General features: G+C 35.9%; 1 protein-coding gene across 7 annotated transcripts in view; it reads left to right on the forward strand.

The window, feature by feature from the left end:
• CDH18 (cadherin 18) overlaps positions 1-18,062 on the forward strand; it is a 582,930-nt gene that overhangs the window by 134,084 nt on the left and 430,784 nt on the right. For all 7 annotated transcript variants that reach the window (XM_063326107.1, XM_063326119.1, XM_063326112.1 and 4 more), the window contains exon 2: positions 9,112-9,206. The gene's annotated coding sequence lies outside the window, so the exon portion shown is untranslated. The remainder of the gene's footprint in view (positions 1-9,111; positions 9,207-18,062) is intronic.

Here is an 18,062-nt window from a genome sequence, read left to right on the forward strand (position 1 = left end):
AGGTTAATAAAAATACAAATCCCAATAGAAGTTATTGAGGTGCTCTAATAGGAATTTTTCTCTAATCTTAATTTTCACCAATAACCCATTAATCTCTTCTTTTACAGGTTTCTTACACATTTTAAAATGCTTTCACTTATTCACATATTCTCCCATTTAAGTAACAATTTATCATGCCATACTGTATCACATAAATCCCTGAAATCTAGATAGGTGAGAACAACTGTATTTTCTCCACCTAAAAAAAAAATAATTGCCTTATCAAAGATAAAAAGATAAAATAACACAATCTACTTTTGATATATTAGTATACTATTTATTTCAGAATTCTGGAATGGACATAGGAAAGCCTTGATAATTTTAGTATTCTTTTTATCATGAAAATCGTAGTTCCTGCTAAATCCTGTTACTCATGTTGCCCTGTTGTCTGCTTCGTTAATTGCATTCAAACAGACAAGTTGCAATCTAGTTTTGAGGACACAAAACTAGAAGGCTTTTAATTTCTACTCTGCTGTCACTGTTGATGAGCCTCAAGATTTTTCTCTGAACTTTTGTGTATGATGAACATTAGTTTTTATTTTAGTTGCAAGCTTTATCTCTGTTTTTGATAAAGCTTATATTAGACCTATGGTTTCTGAGGCCAGAAATGTGTGTGTTAGATTAATTATGCAGTTAAGCTTTAATTCATTTAGTGTCTTTCTCCACAAGTACATAGTTGTTGCTTGAGATGCAAGGATGTTTGACTTAAGAGATTCAGAGACTGAGTCTATATCCCTGAGAATGTTAGGCTCTTCAAACTCTCAAGACAGTTCTGGAATTATTTTCCATAATCAGGTTGTCTTTAGTGTCCTCATTAAAACCATTTATGAAATAATTTCCCATCAATTCAGTGACTTCCAGGCAAATAAAGCGTTAGCTGATGTTTTTAGAGACAAAGGGGCTTCATCGTAATTGTTATCATTTGGGTAGTGATGTAGTTTAGAAAATGACATTTCCTGGGAAAGATTAATAATCACTTACTAGAAACATTTCAAATACATGTGTTGATTTTTAGTGTCACCGTGAAAGTCTACAGTTCTAGAATCACAGAATGGTTTGGGTTAGAAGCGACCTTAAAGACCATCTAGTTCCAACCCCCCAGCCATGGGCAGGGACACCTCCCACTAGACCAGGCTGCTCAAAGCCCCGTCCAGTCTGGCCTTGAACACGTCCAGGGATGGGGCATCCACAGCTTCCCTGGGCAACCTGTTGCAGTGCCTCACCACCCTCACAGTAAAGAAGTTCTCCCTAATATCTAATCTAAATTTCCTCTCTTTCAGTTTAAAGCATTTACCCCTCATCCTATTATTGCATTCCCTGATAATGGGTCCCTCTCCATCTTTCCTGTAGGCCCCCTTTAGGTGTACTGGAAGGCTGCTATAAGGTCTCCCTGGAGCCATCTCTTCTCCAGGCTGAACAACCCCAACTCTCTCAGCCTGTCCTCATAGCAGAGGTGCTCCACCCTCCAATCATCTTCATGGCCCTCCGCTGGACCCGCTCCAACAGGTCCATGTCTTTCCTGTGCTGAGAACTCCAGAGCTGGATGCAGTACTCCAGGTGGGGTCTCACCAGAGTGGAGTAGAGGGGCAGAATCATCTCCCTTGTCCTGCTGGCGATACTTCTTTTGATGCAGCCCAGGATGCAGTTGGCTTTCTGGGCTGCAAGCGTGCATTGCCAGCTCATGTTGAGTTTCTCATCCACCAGTCCTTGTTCACAGGGCTGCTCTCAAGCCATTCTCCACCCAACCTGTATTTGTGCCTGGGATTGTCATGACCCAGGTGCAGGACCTTGCCCTTGGCCTTGTTGAACTTAATGAGGTTCACACGGGCCCACCTTTCAAGCCTGTCCAGGTCCCTCTGGATGGCATCCCTTTCCTCCAGTTTGTCGACCATGCCACACACACCATTGGCTTTTGCTGAGGGTGCACTGAATCCCACTGTCCATATTTCCAACAAAGATGTTACATTTGAGTCTAAATCTGTCCTAGTGAGCTAATTAGTGCTAGGCCCAGTGCTTGGGTCCGACTTGCTTTGGCAAGATTGCATTGTACATCTGTTCCAGCATCCAGAACAGGTGGATGCATCTGTGTGGGGCTGCACTACCTCCTGTGCCATGCAGGAAGGAGTCATGCGGAGAACACTTATTGATCTAATGCAAAAGTTTCCTAGGGAGGGTTTCAACAATTCAGCTGCCAGTATAACGTCTTCTTTAGATTTTTTTTCTTCCGTTCTTTTTTTAATTCTGAACTTATTTGATTCACTTGGACTCTTCTGTCCAGATCACCTGTTTCAATTTTTATAATCCGTATGTCCATATAATCTCTTCTTATTTTTATAATCGTTATTTACCTTTGTTCTTCCTTTCCTTAAGCTATTTATCATTCAGTAACTATGCTGTAGTAAATAGTAACATTACTGTTTCACCACAATTTTTATTGTTATTCTTGCTTTTTTTTTCCCCCTTGTCTGTCTCCTGCACTAGTATTTCAAGCCCCTACATTTTATTGTCTAAGCTTCTGGTATAAATAACCCTTTAGTTATTTCTCTTGACAATATCTTTTTTTCTCAGAGAGATTATTTCCCTAAGTGTACCCATGACCTAAACCCTTCTTTTAGTATTCGTAGTTTCTTCCCCAGTGCTGGCAATGAATCCAGTTCTAGATCCATTACTTCTCCCAATAAGTTTGTTAAATTGCCTTTCTTTTTCTAACGATTAAAACTAGATATTCAGATCATTTCAGACTGGCAAAATTGTTATCCTTATTTGTTGATTTAAAGTTCTTACTACTCATACCTATGTCAGTCTCTGGTAGAATCTGTGTCTGGAAAAGTCCTCTTCTGGTGATTGCTTTCTATTGGTTGATGTATTTTAGATATTCTTCCCTAGCTGATATTTCATTTCTTTGTTTATTATGTTGTGTGTCTCATTTTTCTAGAAAGTACTAGAATTCCACCAAAGTTCACCTTTTATATATTTTAGCAGCTTCTTTAAGTAAGTGTACTAATCTTTGATTTCTGTGTTTTGCTAGGAAAACTGGGTGGATTTTCTCTGATCTTTAAGGTCCCTTCTAACCCAAACCGTTTTATGATTCTATGATTCTAATAATTCTTTTTCTTATAACTCAGAACTGATTGTATCATTTGTTTTAACAGAATATATGTACATATATATGTGTGTGTGTATATATCTATCATTTAGGGAAACAGATGTTTGTGCTAAGAGTGTTTATAACACACAACCAATGGTTGGTTCTTATGGATTATTAATCACTAATATGGCACGCACAAAATAATCTTTAGAAATCATAACATAAATCAACTGTGAGTATAGAACAGCACAGAGCTGAAGGCTACAGAGTTTGATGGTGTTAGTCAAGGTGAGCAGGCCTGAGATGTTTCTGAGAAATCTCAACTCAATCCAGCTTCTCTTCTGTCATCTTCTTTCCTCTTCAGGCCTGACGCTTTTATGTTACTTGTTGTGTTCCCCCTCCAAAGGAGATCTCAGCTGCTCCTTGTGCTGCTTACCTTGGTTTTGGTTTTGCCAGTTGTTCCTAATATGTGTTTGGCAGGATGTCTTGCCTATGTGCACTCTGGCGCCTAGCTGCTTCTCAGTGCTTTATCTTGCAAATTCTGGCACTTGGCTGGCTCACCTGCTTATCTCTGATTTCCCTTCATTGATCACATTATTCACTTATGCAAAATGCTTTTACATTTGTGGTTATGTTATCATAGTGTTGCAGAATGTTAATATACTGTTGTTGGTTTTGCTATTTTACTGTGCTTATATTCCAGTTTAAGGCACTCTTTTATTAATTTTTCTTTCCTTAATGCACTTATAATTAATAGGAGCCCTAGAACTTTTTTAATTTTTTAAATTATTTTTACACATTCCTAGTAGAGCACATGCCCTTCTGCTGTCTGGATGTACTGTGTAGACTGTCCCATTGCTACTTTTTAAACAGGACTTGCTTTTTCTGGAGCTGCTGTGAATCTGAGGACATGTCCTTTCTGAGTGTGCGTAAAGATCATACGGGCTGTTCTTTTACAGTATTTTTGTCCTATGTTGGGTTCCTTTTTTTACCACCTTTTTGAGACAATTCTTTCTTCTCTTCTCAATTCTCAGATCCATATTTGAAATACTTTTATGATACGGTTGATCTAATAATATCTGATATTTAGACTCAGTCAGGTTCAATTTCATTCCTAAATAATTTTCATCAGGTATCTACTGAAGGAGAATGTATGTATTGGAGATGTAGGCAGCTTCTGCTCCAGCTTTTTTGCCATTTTCTCCATTTTGAGAGACACTTTTTCTCTCCCTCAGTAATCTTTCTCTGTTCTTATGTGTCTTTTAAAAACAAAGAAAGAATCAATTGAGATATTCCAGCAAGCTTCCTGAGCACTCTTGTTTTGTCTTGTGATTGTAGAGCTGTCTAATGCTCTCTACTGCACCATTTCTGCACTATTTAAGATATCAAGCAGCCAGTATTGCCTACATAAAAGAATTATCTTGAAGGAAAGTTAAAAGTAATGAAGGTAGAAATCTGTTACAGAGAGTTTTTGCTTTAGTAAACGTTTGACACTGAAGGTTTGAAAGATGGCAATAGGTGCTTTGTACAAAGTGTTAATACTAGAAAGGTATCGGGAATTCCTTCAGATGCCCCACAGACAAAGCAGTTTATATTCTGGCCTATTGAGATCTCAGCTGTGAAAGACCCGTAAATGAGATTTGAGTTCTAATGTTGATTTAATAGACTACTTACTTTTGAGACAGTAGAAATGAAAGCCCTAGTAAGGCATTAGTAGATGTAGCTGTCAATAACTTTTTTTTCATCCTTGATGACTTTCTCATAGTTTCAGATATGATATAGAATTGAGACCAGAAGCATTTGAAATATTTTGTGACATTACTTACAAGGTGACACCTCTGCTTTCTAGTCAAATCCCCTAATATGAACACACATTTAAACATTAAACTTCTGAATCATCTGCTGCTGAAATTAAGTTCACCGCATAGCTAATGCTGAGCATGCTAGCAGTCCCTCCTATGGTAGGCAGCTACATGCTTCAGTGTAGGCATGCGCTTACACGTTTTACTGTATATGGAAGCATTTGCTCAAAATCACAGCAGCAGTCACATGAACACATGTGATCAAAACTCAAGAGTCCTGAGTTCCACTTATGGTTTGTAACCACTAGATTTTCTCCAATACATAAAGGATAAAAACTCCCCACATAGAAGTCACTTGGAGTTTTCCCATTCATTTTCATGGAATCAAGAATTCAGCCATAAAGTTTCATTAAAAAAGGATTTTTGATTTTATTTTTATCCCTCAGAAGGAAACAATGACAAAAAAGAGACAGTATTCAGTCTGGTCTTTGTGTACATTTTATATGTATTAATATAAATTGAATTTGGAAGTTATATAGTCCAACCTGTTTCTCAAGACATTTGGTTGACAGCAGATGACTGAAGGGCTTCATCTTTCAAGACTTGAGTCTTGAAAACTTTTAGGGATGGAGACTGCACAGTCTCTATGAAGAGGTTATGGCCTGTTAATAGCAATGGCAGCACTGGGCCACATGGTTAGAGGTGAAACTCACTAAAGGTAAATAAAGTTTATATACAGAAATGTGTAATTGGAATTTGCTACCTCAAATAGTATCATTTGCTTCTGACCTTGGCTTACAAGCAATTTTGGAATGCATCATGTTGCAGTGCTTGATAAGTAATTTTTCAAGACAATGAGAGTTGATGTACTTGTGAGAGGTAAGATTCAAGGTACTTTTTCTTTGAAAGTCTGGTAGGTATTTTGCAGAACAAAAAAAACCTATTATGTGTCCTGATAATATTAATCTCAGTTACTTTTTGAATAATGTTAAACAATCCTGGAATGTGAGCTCTCTGTAATTAAGCTGTCATCTCCAGAGTTAGGTACTCCCTTTAAGATTAAGACCTCCAGTAGCAAAAATATCTTCAAATATGTATTACTTCAAAGCAAATGAAGAGGGAGTAGCTACAAAATCTATGATTGCACGCATCCTCTCAGGCCATCAGTTGTTTTGTATATTTTATTGAACTCCGATAAATCTAAGATAATCTTGTTGTGTGCCATACTCTTTAAAGGGAAGGTGCAGCTCACCTTAAAGTTGGAGATCTGCATTCTTTGCCAGGATGGGAAGTTGGACAGGCAGACTGCAGAACTGGCTGTAGGGATGAGCATATTATTCAGTTGAGTGATCAAGGGAAGATCAATCTGTGAAAGCAAGCTTACCATGCTGATATCCCTTGGGGTTTTGGGGTTTTTTTGGTCAGTCTGGTGGTACTCCGCGTTCTAGAGCCATCCCCTGAAGAGGACAGATTCTCTTCTACTGATTTCATTTCATTATTCTTAGCATACTTGGGACTGTCTCAACTAATGCATGCTAATGAAAGGTTTTCATGTTTTAGCTGCCTGTACACAAATGTAGTTTGAAACATCACAGCATAGTTGAGTGGGATTTAGCTGCCTTAATGTCACGTTAGATATCCTATGATGTTTACCCATGACCAGAAGACAGCTTCAGAAGGTCTACTGTAGAATCCAGTGTTATATCTCACTGTCCCATTTGGAAGTCATTAGATACCTATATTTAGCCAATCTCACCCACAACTTTTCCTGGCTCTGAATGTCTGTCTAAAAGGAGATAGTGGCTGACCACTAATGTCCATTTGCCCTTTCAATAAAAACTCTAACTTCTCATGTACTGACAGCTTTTCTCTATTATTATACTTGTTAGAATTTATTAACAATGTTGGGCTTATTTTTTTATGCAATTGAGCTGAACACTTGCAAGCCCAGAAAAATTTGGGCTCTTACAGATCACAAGCAATCTAATATCAGGTAGCACATTGCACATAGCTTTGAGAAGAAAATTTGGATCTTGAATTTCCAAGAAATAGCGTATAGGAGTAAGAAAAGCTCCTGGGCAAACTTGAGATCTTAAGAAAATACACAAACAGAAATAAATACTAAAAAACTACAATGGCTTAATATATTGTTTTGTGTTCTACTGAATGTGAATCCTGTGGCTTAGAGGAAACAAGCTCTGAAATGAGAAGCCAAAAAGGTAACAGAATGAACTAACAACAGCAGCAATTGAGGATTAGTATGGCAATAATAATAATAACAAAAATGACTTCTACATATCTTAGTGTATAACCAGAACCATAATACTAGGGAGAAACACATCAGGATCATGCATACAAAGAACAACACTGCTGCCATTCCTACTGGAAGTAAAATTCATAAAGCTATCAATCACAGTTTCTCTAAGACTAGCCAGAGACCAATTATCCCAGCGGGACATTGAAAGCAAATCTATCCTCTTGCTCTGTGACTGCAGGAGAATTGCTAAAGGTGAGATCAGTGGAAGTGACCCACAAAAAGTTAGCAAAGGTGAAACCAGGGAATTCAGCAATGAAGAAATGTCCTAATTCTGAAGAAGAGAAAGTGAAAACAGGACAGAACAGATAGGACTGTGAACCTTGTAATATTTTTAAAGTATAAACTTAAAAAAAACGGATTCGGTTTCTGTTGTATGGAAGAGTTACAGGCCTATGTGCAAAAAGTCAGGTCTTTGATGACACATCCGTGATGCTAACTAAGAATCAGCAGCCTAGTTCTGGGGCAGTTGACACTTTAGCTGTAATTGGCTTACACTATGCAACACGGGTAGTGCTTTTTTGTTGGTGGCGGCTTTGGTAAAATCTGTCTATTACTGTTTGTAGTTCCTCTGGGGTGACTAGAGATCTCTGATACTTACCAGCTATATCGCAAGAGGGCCATGTGGGAGTCATAAAAATTATGTAACTGCGGAGCCATTTCTGCAACTCCTGCTAATACCTTGACCCAAACACTTGTTCAAGGTCTTGAGGGTATATTTGAGGACTTTCCTGTCAAAAGCAAGATGGTTTCTTGACTTGGGAGGTTATATCTTGTTGTGGGGCAAAACAAAACACCTAAGTGTGGAACAGAGGGCTAGGCTTGCTTATGGTGTCATGGTTTTTATCATGAATGATTCACGAGTAGTTTAAAATGAGCAGTGCATTTTAAGAAAGTTAACAAAGCTTCTCTGCAAATGATGGTCAAATACAGTTATGTTTTACCAGTAGAATTGACAGTACAATGAGTGATGCTTTATCTCACATGATTTTTTTTAAACTCATTAATCTGCCATATATGGCATAATCTTCCAGTGTCATAGATCTAGAAGCATTAAAGCTCATCAAGTAATAAAATATCAAAAAAGTAAGTTTATTTGCAGTTTTTACATGCTATACCTAAATTCTGTTTATGGTTTCACATTACTTAAAAATATGCATACCTGTCATTGAATTTTCTGATAGGGTGTTATAGGAATAATGTAAAAATTATTTCTTAGTGGTCTAATATTATTTTTTTATTGGTTGACATTCACATTTATTAGGATCATTAGTTCGGTGATGATACCTATGGAAAGTCAAAATGTTTAATGAGATTATACCAATATAGCACATATTTGAAAATGGCTGGTAAGTAATTAATGTATATAAATGAAGAAAAGTACTCTGTAAAGCAGATTTAGTTCTAAATTTGTGCAAGATCAGGACTAAATTACTTCTTTTGTTTGAGTATTTTTTGTGTGTTCTGAACAGTTTCTTTCAGAATCAATATTTCTTTATTTCTCTATGTCAGTAATTCATCATTGTTCTAAAATCAAAAAGTTTTCAAATTAGCTCATTTTCCTAAATTTAGCATGAGATATGAAATCAAGAATTACTCCCAAGCTAGTTGCAAGCCTTGAAAATACTATTGCTGTACATTTAATTATTTCAATTACAGTTCCAATTTTTCAACAGCTGCTTAAAAAGAAAAATTCATACATTACTGTAGTACTGGCTTTATAGACGGGCAGGATAAACATTCTAACGTCTTCATGTCGTGCTGTAAGGGACAGTCCAATGCCTATGCTCTTGTCTGCTTACTTAAGTATCATGGAAAGAAAAACATTATTATCTGATCATATTCAAAACTTTGTTGTTCTGTTTCAGTGAAAGCTGCCAAATTGTCAGGCTTCTGATATCTTCAGTGGAGACTCACAAGACTGACAGAAAACATTTCTAACCTCTTGGTTAGTCATCAAGTGGTAAGTAGCTCCTCATATTTTCATACTTTCCACTCACCTTCAATGAAGTGTTTGGGTTGTTTTAGGTAAATAACAATTTTTAAGATTACTTCACCATTATTTTCCCTTTCTTTTCTATAAAAGCATTTTTCTCTAATGTCTGGTGCTCCTTTGAAGACACATATAAGTGATTATAAGTGCTTTAGCAAAAAAAGGAGCATTTTCTTCGTACTCCTGTTCAGCATCCATCAGAGTGCTGTTCGGTGACTCATATGACTCTCAGAGTGTGAAGCATAAGTAGAAATAAGAATTCAGTGGATCATCGGTGAAAAAAAGTTGCTCCATTAGCCTGGCAGAGGTTGTCAAGAACGGTATCTAGCAATCAGTTAGTAGAGTTGGTAAATCCAGTTAAATAGTACCTGAACAGTTAGGTTCTATTATTACCCACCTGTTTGATTTTCAGATTGTCTCATTTTTCTTACTATTTTACATACTTTGTTGTTCATACCAATATCGTCCTTAATTCTTTTAATTCCTTTAGGAAAATTGTAAGCCAAACTTTTTAAGCAGGTGGTCTGGTAGTCTTGCTATACGTATTGTCTGGCATAACAATTTTTTTCATTCTTATTCTTTTGCTTTGTTTCTAAACCTAAAGAAAACTGGGCTGGTGGGAAAGAAAGCAGTTTAAGATTTGAAGTAGAAAAATTATAGGAAAAAAAACCACGACTGAGCTGTAACACTGCAAAATAAGGGGAAGCTAGCTGTAGCATTGAACGGTAACGAATTCTGATTAGGAAACAGACCCAACCTTTTAAAAATATTGCTGGTGGAGACTGATGCAAGGTCTAGGTCACTTCTCATCAAAACATGGTGATTTGGGGGTTTTCCCACAGAATATATATTTTAATTTTCAGTAAAAAATAAAAAATAACAAGTTATTTGACAATTAATGCAGTCTGAGTTGGAATATTTGAACTGGTCTCAAAAATATGTATTTGGATCTGTTTACAAAATATTATTCTGTTCTTAAACAATCACAGTCCATGGAAACCAGCAATACTTATTTATTAATTTGCTATTTGGTGAAAGAGAAGTTAAAATTGTAGTGGTGGAAATCTTTTCAAACGAGTCAATCCAATAATATAATTTAAACTCAACACTTAGCAATATCAAAAATAAAGATGTATTTCTCTGTAGGGAACAAGTGCCAAGATTATTTCAGAATTTGATAGCTCAACTCGATCATGTCATTTATTACTGTTTAACTGATAAAATAACAGAGTGATAATTATGTCCTCATTTTTAATGCTGTTTTATTAATTTAAACCTAACAAAAATAGATCTTCATTGAACTGATGAATTGGCAGGGAGCGTGGTGAAATTCAAGTATTTAATTCAGTGAGCTCTCATAGAAGAAGGCAATATCTAACCTAAAGTTGAAAAGCAAAATCAGGCTTAAACTCAGTGAAAAATAAAACAGGAACCAAGTATTAGAAATCAAAGAAAGAAAAAAATAAGTGGTTTTTTTATCAGATGAGCTACCTAACCCAGGGTAAGAGTAATTTTGGATGTTTGGGATTTTATATCTCTCCAAGCCTTTAAATGCAGTCTGAATGTATAGATTTATAAGTTAAAATATTTTTTCTAGTTTCATAATATGTTAATGTAATTTACAAGTGCAGCAATTACTACATGAGGGCGCACATCTGTGTCATTCAAAAGATTAGGTGAAATGATTACATGTGCCCTGTCTTCAAACATACACAAGAAGGGAACATACTCAGTCATACACCTGCTCATAGCCTGAGAAAGTTAACGTAAATTATATGAGTGGGGGGTTTTGTTGGCACTACATCTAAGTAACTGCAGTGGGCATTGTGTCACGAATGTATGACTGAGTTAGAGGAGAAGGATATTTTAAGCACGGGAATGCTACAGGTGTTTTATTTCAATGTCACTGAATGTCGTGAATTTTGGTTTGCTTCTGTATTTTCTTTTATCATATTAACATAAAAGCAAAAAAGCTCTTATAGGGAACAAAGCCAGGCTTCTATCTGGTGCCCTATAAAAGCAAGAAAGTGATTGATGTCAGTGAGCCACAGCTAAAGACCTTGCTGCTTGAGTGGTGTGACACTGTGCATGATATCATTGAGTAGGTGAAACTGTAACACAGAGAGGTGGAATAAAGGCATTCATTTATAAAGGACTCATCAGATGACACATTCACAAATTCATGATCTTTTTGAGGACTATTACAATGGTGTACATTTTCAAAGCCTTTGAAGAGCTTCAGCTGTACAGTTCCCTTTTATGTCAGCAGGAGACATGCTTTGCTGTGATAAGATTTAGCTGACTTTCACATACTTTGTTACTACTTGCGAAAGGAACAAAACTGCTATCTGAGTCGGTGTTAAAATTTCTATTGACGTTATTAGATTTAGGACTGGATTCTCTGGATCTGGTACTGTGCAGTGAACTGAGAGTGGGTTGTACATGCTCAGTAAATACCAATCATCTGTGCTTTTAAGAAAAAAAAAAATCTATCCCGCACAAATACTTGCTGTTTCAGTGAAAGCACTCTTACATATAAGTCAAAGATTATACTGACCAATAGTAGTGTGTTGTATTAAAATATAAGAGAATAAACCATCTGTTATGTTACTTTCTGATGATAATCTGGCAGATCCGGGTACATTCCAAACCTGATCAGTTGATTTTACAAAATATATTCAGCAAATGAGCTTATGAAGAAAACATATTCCAACTTTGAACAAATACTCCCAGCTAACCTCTTTGTCAGTCTGTTAAAAAAAAAGCGGTCTTAAAAGAGCATGGCTTCTGATCAGCATTTGGCCAATGCTCTGCTTTTCAGATATCGTCTCTTCTGCAGGAGTCTCTTATGCTTGCAGTCTATGAAGTTTTACCACTTTTCTAAGAATCATGCTGAGAAATAATTAGGTATACAATTTTGGATTTTGCCAAATAACCACTTTATAAAAGGACTGAAAAAGTTACTAGTTTCTACTAGTTATAAGCCTATGGAGATAAAAAAATTCACAGAGAAATTTTATTTCACCGTTTGTAAATTGCTATAGAAAATGTAAATGCCATTGAATTTCCCAGTTGTAAGGTGCACTATTCAAGTATTGCAAACTTCGGATTTGGCCGCTAAGGTTAAGCTGTTTAACTTAAGGCTTGTCTTGTTCGTTCAGTGTTTGCCTTTTTAAATTAAGCAGAAAAAAACCAAACAACAAACATCTTTGTATTTAGGAAGATGCTTTTATGCTTGGAGTTTAACTTTTCCTGTAGAAATCTAATGTGAAAGGAGTGTTTGAATGGTAAATTACAATGATAAATACTACAGTATACTCTTACTGTTGGCAAATCATTTTCTTTTCCTTTTGAATGACTCGTGTTTAGAAATAAACATCTTGATTCAGGTTATAGAATTCTAAATAGATGTAAAAGGAAAGGGGTTTGAAGTAGACATGCTATGAGAACTGGAGAAGATTTTGGTTGCAATATGAAGACAAACTGTGTGGATGATTAATATTCAGTGAGGGCGATGAAAAATTAATTCAAGTAATTTAGGTAACAGACCATCTCATTGTCTTTTGCACTCCCAGTATAAATGCAATTTTCCTCTCTGTGGCGGTTCATATCAGCTAATTCCTGTTCAACTACAGTTGCTGACAGTGGGAAAAATGTTGTCTTTGCTTTTACTACTCTTTGAAGCCTACAGAGTCGCATTGGCACAGACTGTTAGCAATAACTGAAATGACTTCTCTGAAAGTAACTTATCTCATCCTAACACACCTTATATTTTTGTCTGCTGTAATTTTCTTTCTTGTGGCCCTTTCTGGAAATACAAAGCAAGCCATAGTGAACAAGTATAGAGCACAGGATTCATTAAAAGCTGTTTGAACACTATGCAGAGGATGTGCTGGGAAGAACACACAGAATTAATATTGATTTGTAATATGTGTTGGGAGTGGGAGAACGATGCATTTCAGATGAAGTTTGCCTTTGATTATTTAAAATATTCCTCCTATTTTTACTGACAAAAAGTCTGTCTAGAACTGTGTATTCCTACAGGACTGCGAAGAATCCTCTATGTTTTTAAAGCATTGTTAGAAATGGATTAGCAGCAATCTGTGTACTTATTAAAGGTTGATAACTATAGTGTCTTTTCAGCAAGAGGGCAGCAGGCAGATTTCTGGGGTTTTATTTGTTGTTTTGTTTGGGGTTTTTTATTTATTTATTTATTTTGTTTGGGTTTTTTTGTTTTTTGTTTTTATTTTTTCTGTGAGATTAAAAATGCAATGCTCCTGTTAGAATGCATATTCAAGAGAAGAGGAATATGAGGTTTTTTCTTCACTTTTTGTGGTGGGTGGTGTTTTGGGTTTTTTTGGGGGGGTTGTTTGTTTTGGGGTTTTTTTTGTGTGTACAAATCTCAGGTGTGTCTGAAATTTTGTTAAAATAAGTCTATCCTTTTTGTGTGCCCCAGAAGTCCACACACGGACTGTGCAAATTTCAGAGAAATAACAGCAGTTAGAAAAAGAGAGCATCCAAGTAGGTGAATAAGGTACAAAATCTGTCACTGTATTTTTTTAAAGTTTCTAAGTCTATCCTTTTTGCTCCCACATTTCCAATAACCTGGGAAGAAAGTTTGTTGAAAAATTTACAGAAAGATGAAATTTAGTTTATTACCCCAGGGTATAAGTCAGTATATTTTTCATTTCATCCTCACTCTTTCATGCACTCTCTGGCCTTGTGAGTCTCTGTATTCTGAGCAGAATTTGACAGAATTTCAGGCAAAGAGGGACCACAATTTTCCCTCCCAGCACAAGGTGCAACTGCTGTCCCAGGGCTGGGTTTCTTCGGACATCAGGAGGAGTCAGCTGAGAAGAATGGAACTGAGCCTGGTTGCTCTCATTTTAACTGACTGCTCAAACCATTGATCTACTATTCAATGGGGAGTATCCCATTGTCACCATCATATCTTTAAAAAGCAAGGTGTGGCTTCTATTTTTTTCTGTGCAACTAGGTCTCACGGATCAGCTTAGTTAATTGATTAAACTGTGCTTTAATTTTATTTCAATATTTTCCTACTTTTTTTGTCAGAGTTGAGTAGAAAGAGTGAGAGAGCGAGGCTTTTCTGTATTTTTTTGCAACATTTATTGCTACTAAAGGAGTATATGGCACGAGGAATCGTAAAATTCTGTAACTTTCTAAGGCTCTCCATGCCATTTTTGCCCAACCAGGTGATAAAGATGAGTTGCACAGTGCAGACTAGTGGGAGACAGGTGACTATTTGCAGACTTTGTTCATTTTGCGCAGACTTTATAATTAACTCATTGTTTAAAAATGGTTAAATATCCCTTGGTGGACTCCTGAATTATACCTCGTTATGATCACTGCTGAAAATGTTTTTGAGAGATTGTTTCAGAATACTTACTTTGATATGTGCTTAACCTTATCTAAACATTGTGAAAAGAAAATAATTAATGTTTAGTCATATATATATTAAAGATATTATGCTTTCATAAACTAAATTGGCACCACCCGATGTTGAAATACTGACTGCGGATTTGAAGAAATAATCTGCCATTGCTCTGTGGACAGTAATTATAACATGTGTCTAGTATATTTACTTTTCTGATTTGGAATATGAAGCGCTTTCATTCTCAGAAAGTGAGGTTTCAGCTGTAGGACAGAGAATGAATGGACAGAAGTACCAGGAGTATTTCATTATTTTGATATGGTTTTTAGTTACAGGTATATACTTCATGCAAAATGTTTTTAAACAGGATGAGATCTGCTAAGAGAGAGACTCAACCCGGGTTGCATGCACAAGCCCTTGTGTATGAAGGTTTCCTAACTGGAGTCATCTTGGACAACACGTTGGATACCTGCTTTTCTTCAGAGTCCAGGTTCTTTTTCTCTGCAGAGATTGCCTTTTGAAGGCAACATACAGCTTTAAGGCTGTGGCCTAATTTCAAACACAGAATATTTTCAGTAGCCCTCTATACTTAGTTTCTCCCAAATGCATGTTAGAATTGCCTTGTTCCCCTGTTTTTAGTAGTATGCTTTAAGAGATACTCTATGGTAATACGTTGAGACTGAGCAGTAGGACTTGAGATAGTCACAAATGCGAGTACTCAGCTCTTTGACATTATTTATCATAGTATTATTTTGAAAAGATTACCATATAAAGTCAGCGGTCCGTTTAGTCTTCCCCTGTAAGCTGTGTAAACCCTGCGTGCACGTCCTTACTCTGTATGAAATGCTTCTACATGCTTCCGTTCTTGCTACTAACCAAAATGCAAGCATGAATTTTAAAGACTGGGACCTATACTACCTTACTCTTGTTTAGACATTTTTTCTGTAATGAACCAGAGTAAAGCTGTACTAATTTAGAATGATAGCCTTTTGTTTTCCATTTGTATGGATGTAGTTCACTTCATAAAGTGCCGTGTGCTGCAGAGTCATTTGGCAAATATCGATGTGCTCCAGCACTGACGAGCCCCTGTTTTGACTCCCAGGAGCAGAAAGTGATTTATATAAGCTGTCACAGTATTAACATTAGTAATGCTTTCTTCCTCAGAGCTCTGAGCATTAAGTTGCTTGGCTTTTGAATATAAAACACAACAAAGTAGGAACTGGATTGAACAGTAGTATGAATTTTTAGGTAAAGAAAACAGTGTATTAGCAGATAATGGTTTGAGAGCAGATTCCCCTAAAAACATTTCATTGGGTTTATTAATGGGGTTTTTTTTAGCCATAATTATGCCTTTATAATTTAGTTTTCTCTCAGTTATGTACACATTCATTATCAAGAGGTAGTTTAACCTATCTTTGTATTCTTTCGAAAAAGAGGTCTCATTTTTTCCCACTCAGATTAATCGCAGCTACACTAATTCAGTTCTTTGCCTGGTTTTGTTCGGAAGATGCAAAGACAGAAGCAATGGAAATAGTTCAGGACTTTTGTCAACATCACACTTTTACAGAAACAAACAATCCACATCATTGATGCAAACAGAAATTTTATATAGAAGGAAGAAAGGTAAATTGCTCACCCTGCAAATGTTATTTTTTACTGTATACTCACTGAAACTATAACTTCCCTCCATGTAACTTCAGTGGTGAATTCAGACCTATTAGTTTGTGTATGTTGTAACCAAAAAGTTAATAAGCAGACTCCTGTTTATTTTGGTTTCCTCGGTTTTTTGCACAGTATATTTTGAGACCTTGCTTTTCTAAAATGTTTTGGAATCTGTTTGCCGATCTCAGGTTGATTACACAGATATGATGGAATTCAGAATAGCAAATTCACTTACGGAAACACTGATACTCAGATGTTGTCTCTGGAGAACATCCCTCATCTCTAGAATAAAGTTTATTTTCTAATGCTGTTTTCTGCCATAGGATTTTGCTTGCAGAGAGTGCCCTATCATATTGATACTTTCTTATTTATATCGTTTCTCAACAAAAGTGGTTATTGTTATTCCCTACGGTGCTCACTACAACAAAACTTACTGGTAGCAAGACTTTTATTTCTCATTACACTTTTTTCTACTTCTCTGATATTGCTTTCTGAAACATACTTTACCAGTGTGCTAACTGAAGTATTTGTGTCAGTGGTTTATGAACAACAACAAAAAAGGATTCAGGTAGAAGAGGAAAGGCTTGTCTTATTGTTCCTGTTGTTTTGCATGGATACTCTAAAGAAAATGTCCAATCAACTTGTGAATGGGAACAGTGCCCGCATAGCAGATGGCTATGAGTGTAAGCATACAGAAGACCATGTCCATGCATTAAATGTGTTTACGGAGGGCAGACTTCCCAGGCAAAAATTTCATGTATCTGCAACTTTTGTGCCAATGATGAGAGGATATGCTACTATTAGTCATCTTCTAAAGAAGTCTAACTTAGCAAAATAATAACATTTTTCTTACCTGCATAAAAAGTATTCTATGAAGATAAAACTTTTTGTTTGTTTGTTTTATTGACTATGGGATTAACAAGGATTTATTAAATTTATTTTTAAAATTTATACATGGGAAGCTTAAATAAGACCAAACATAAGTAATTTTTTTTCTTATCAGCTATGCATATATGTATAATTTGAAATAAATATTGATCTTAAATCTACTTAGCCATCTTGGTCAAGTGAAATAATCAATAGGTGGTCTTAAAAGGCTTAAGAAAAACGATGGAAACTGACTACGCTGTTTGAGTACGGAATATTATTATTTTTTTAAATATGAGTAGAACTGGTGTCCCTATACTTTAAAATACATGAAAAATACAGCTAGGATGATTAACTGAAATTTATTATCAGATTATTACTGGGGTCAAAGCTATACTATTTGAATTACAGCATTATTGAAAGCATTATTAAAAGACTTTTGCTATTAACATCAGTGTAATAGAAATAAATACTTTAAAACATGATTTTTGCTATTCAGCTTTTCTGTACTTTAGAAGTTTTTCAACTTGGGCTGTTGCAATTTTAAAATATGTATTTAAATATATTTATTATTGTTATTCAAAATATTAGATATTGAAGGCTATAAACCTGTGTTTGATGGATTGAAGTCTGAAGAAAAAAAAATATGAAAAGACACTCATTTATTCCTTTGGGGAGAGGAGGCGGTGTCAGTTATTTTCTATATATTTAGCATTATCGATCTTCACTCTTCTTTACGTTGGTGAGAATGTCATCTTTTGGGAAAATGGAAATCTCATTGCTTCTTCAGGTCTTGTATTCTTTGCAAAACAGTGAAGTAGAATACTGAGACTCCAAAAGGCTTGGTTCCTGCCAGGAGGAGATTACTTTCTTGTGTAAAAAAAGTTAATCTGTGGGAGGCATTT

Source organism: Chroicocephalus ridibundus, chromosome 2 (assembly GCF_963924245.1).
Source record: "Chroicocephalus ridibundus chromosome 2, bChrRid1.1, whole genome shotgun sequence".
NCBI lineage: Eukaryota > Metazoa > Chordata > Aves > Charadriiformes > Laridae > Chroicocephalus > Chroicocephalus ridibundus.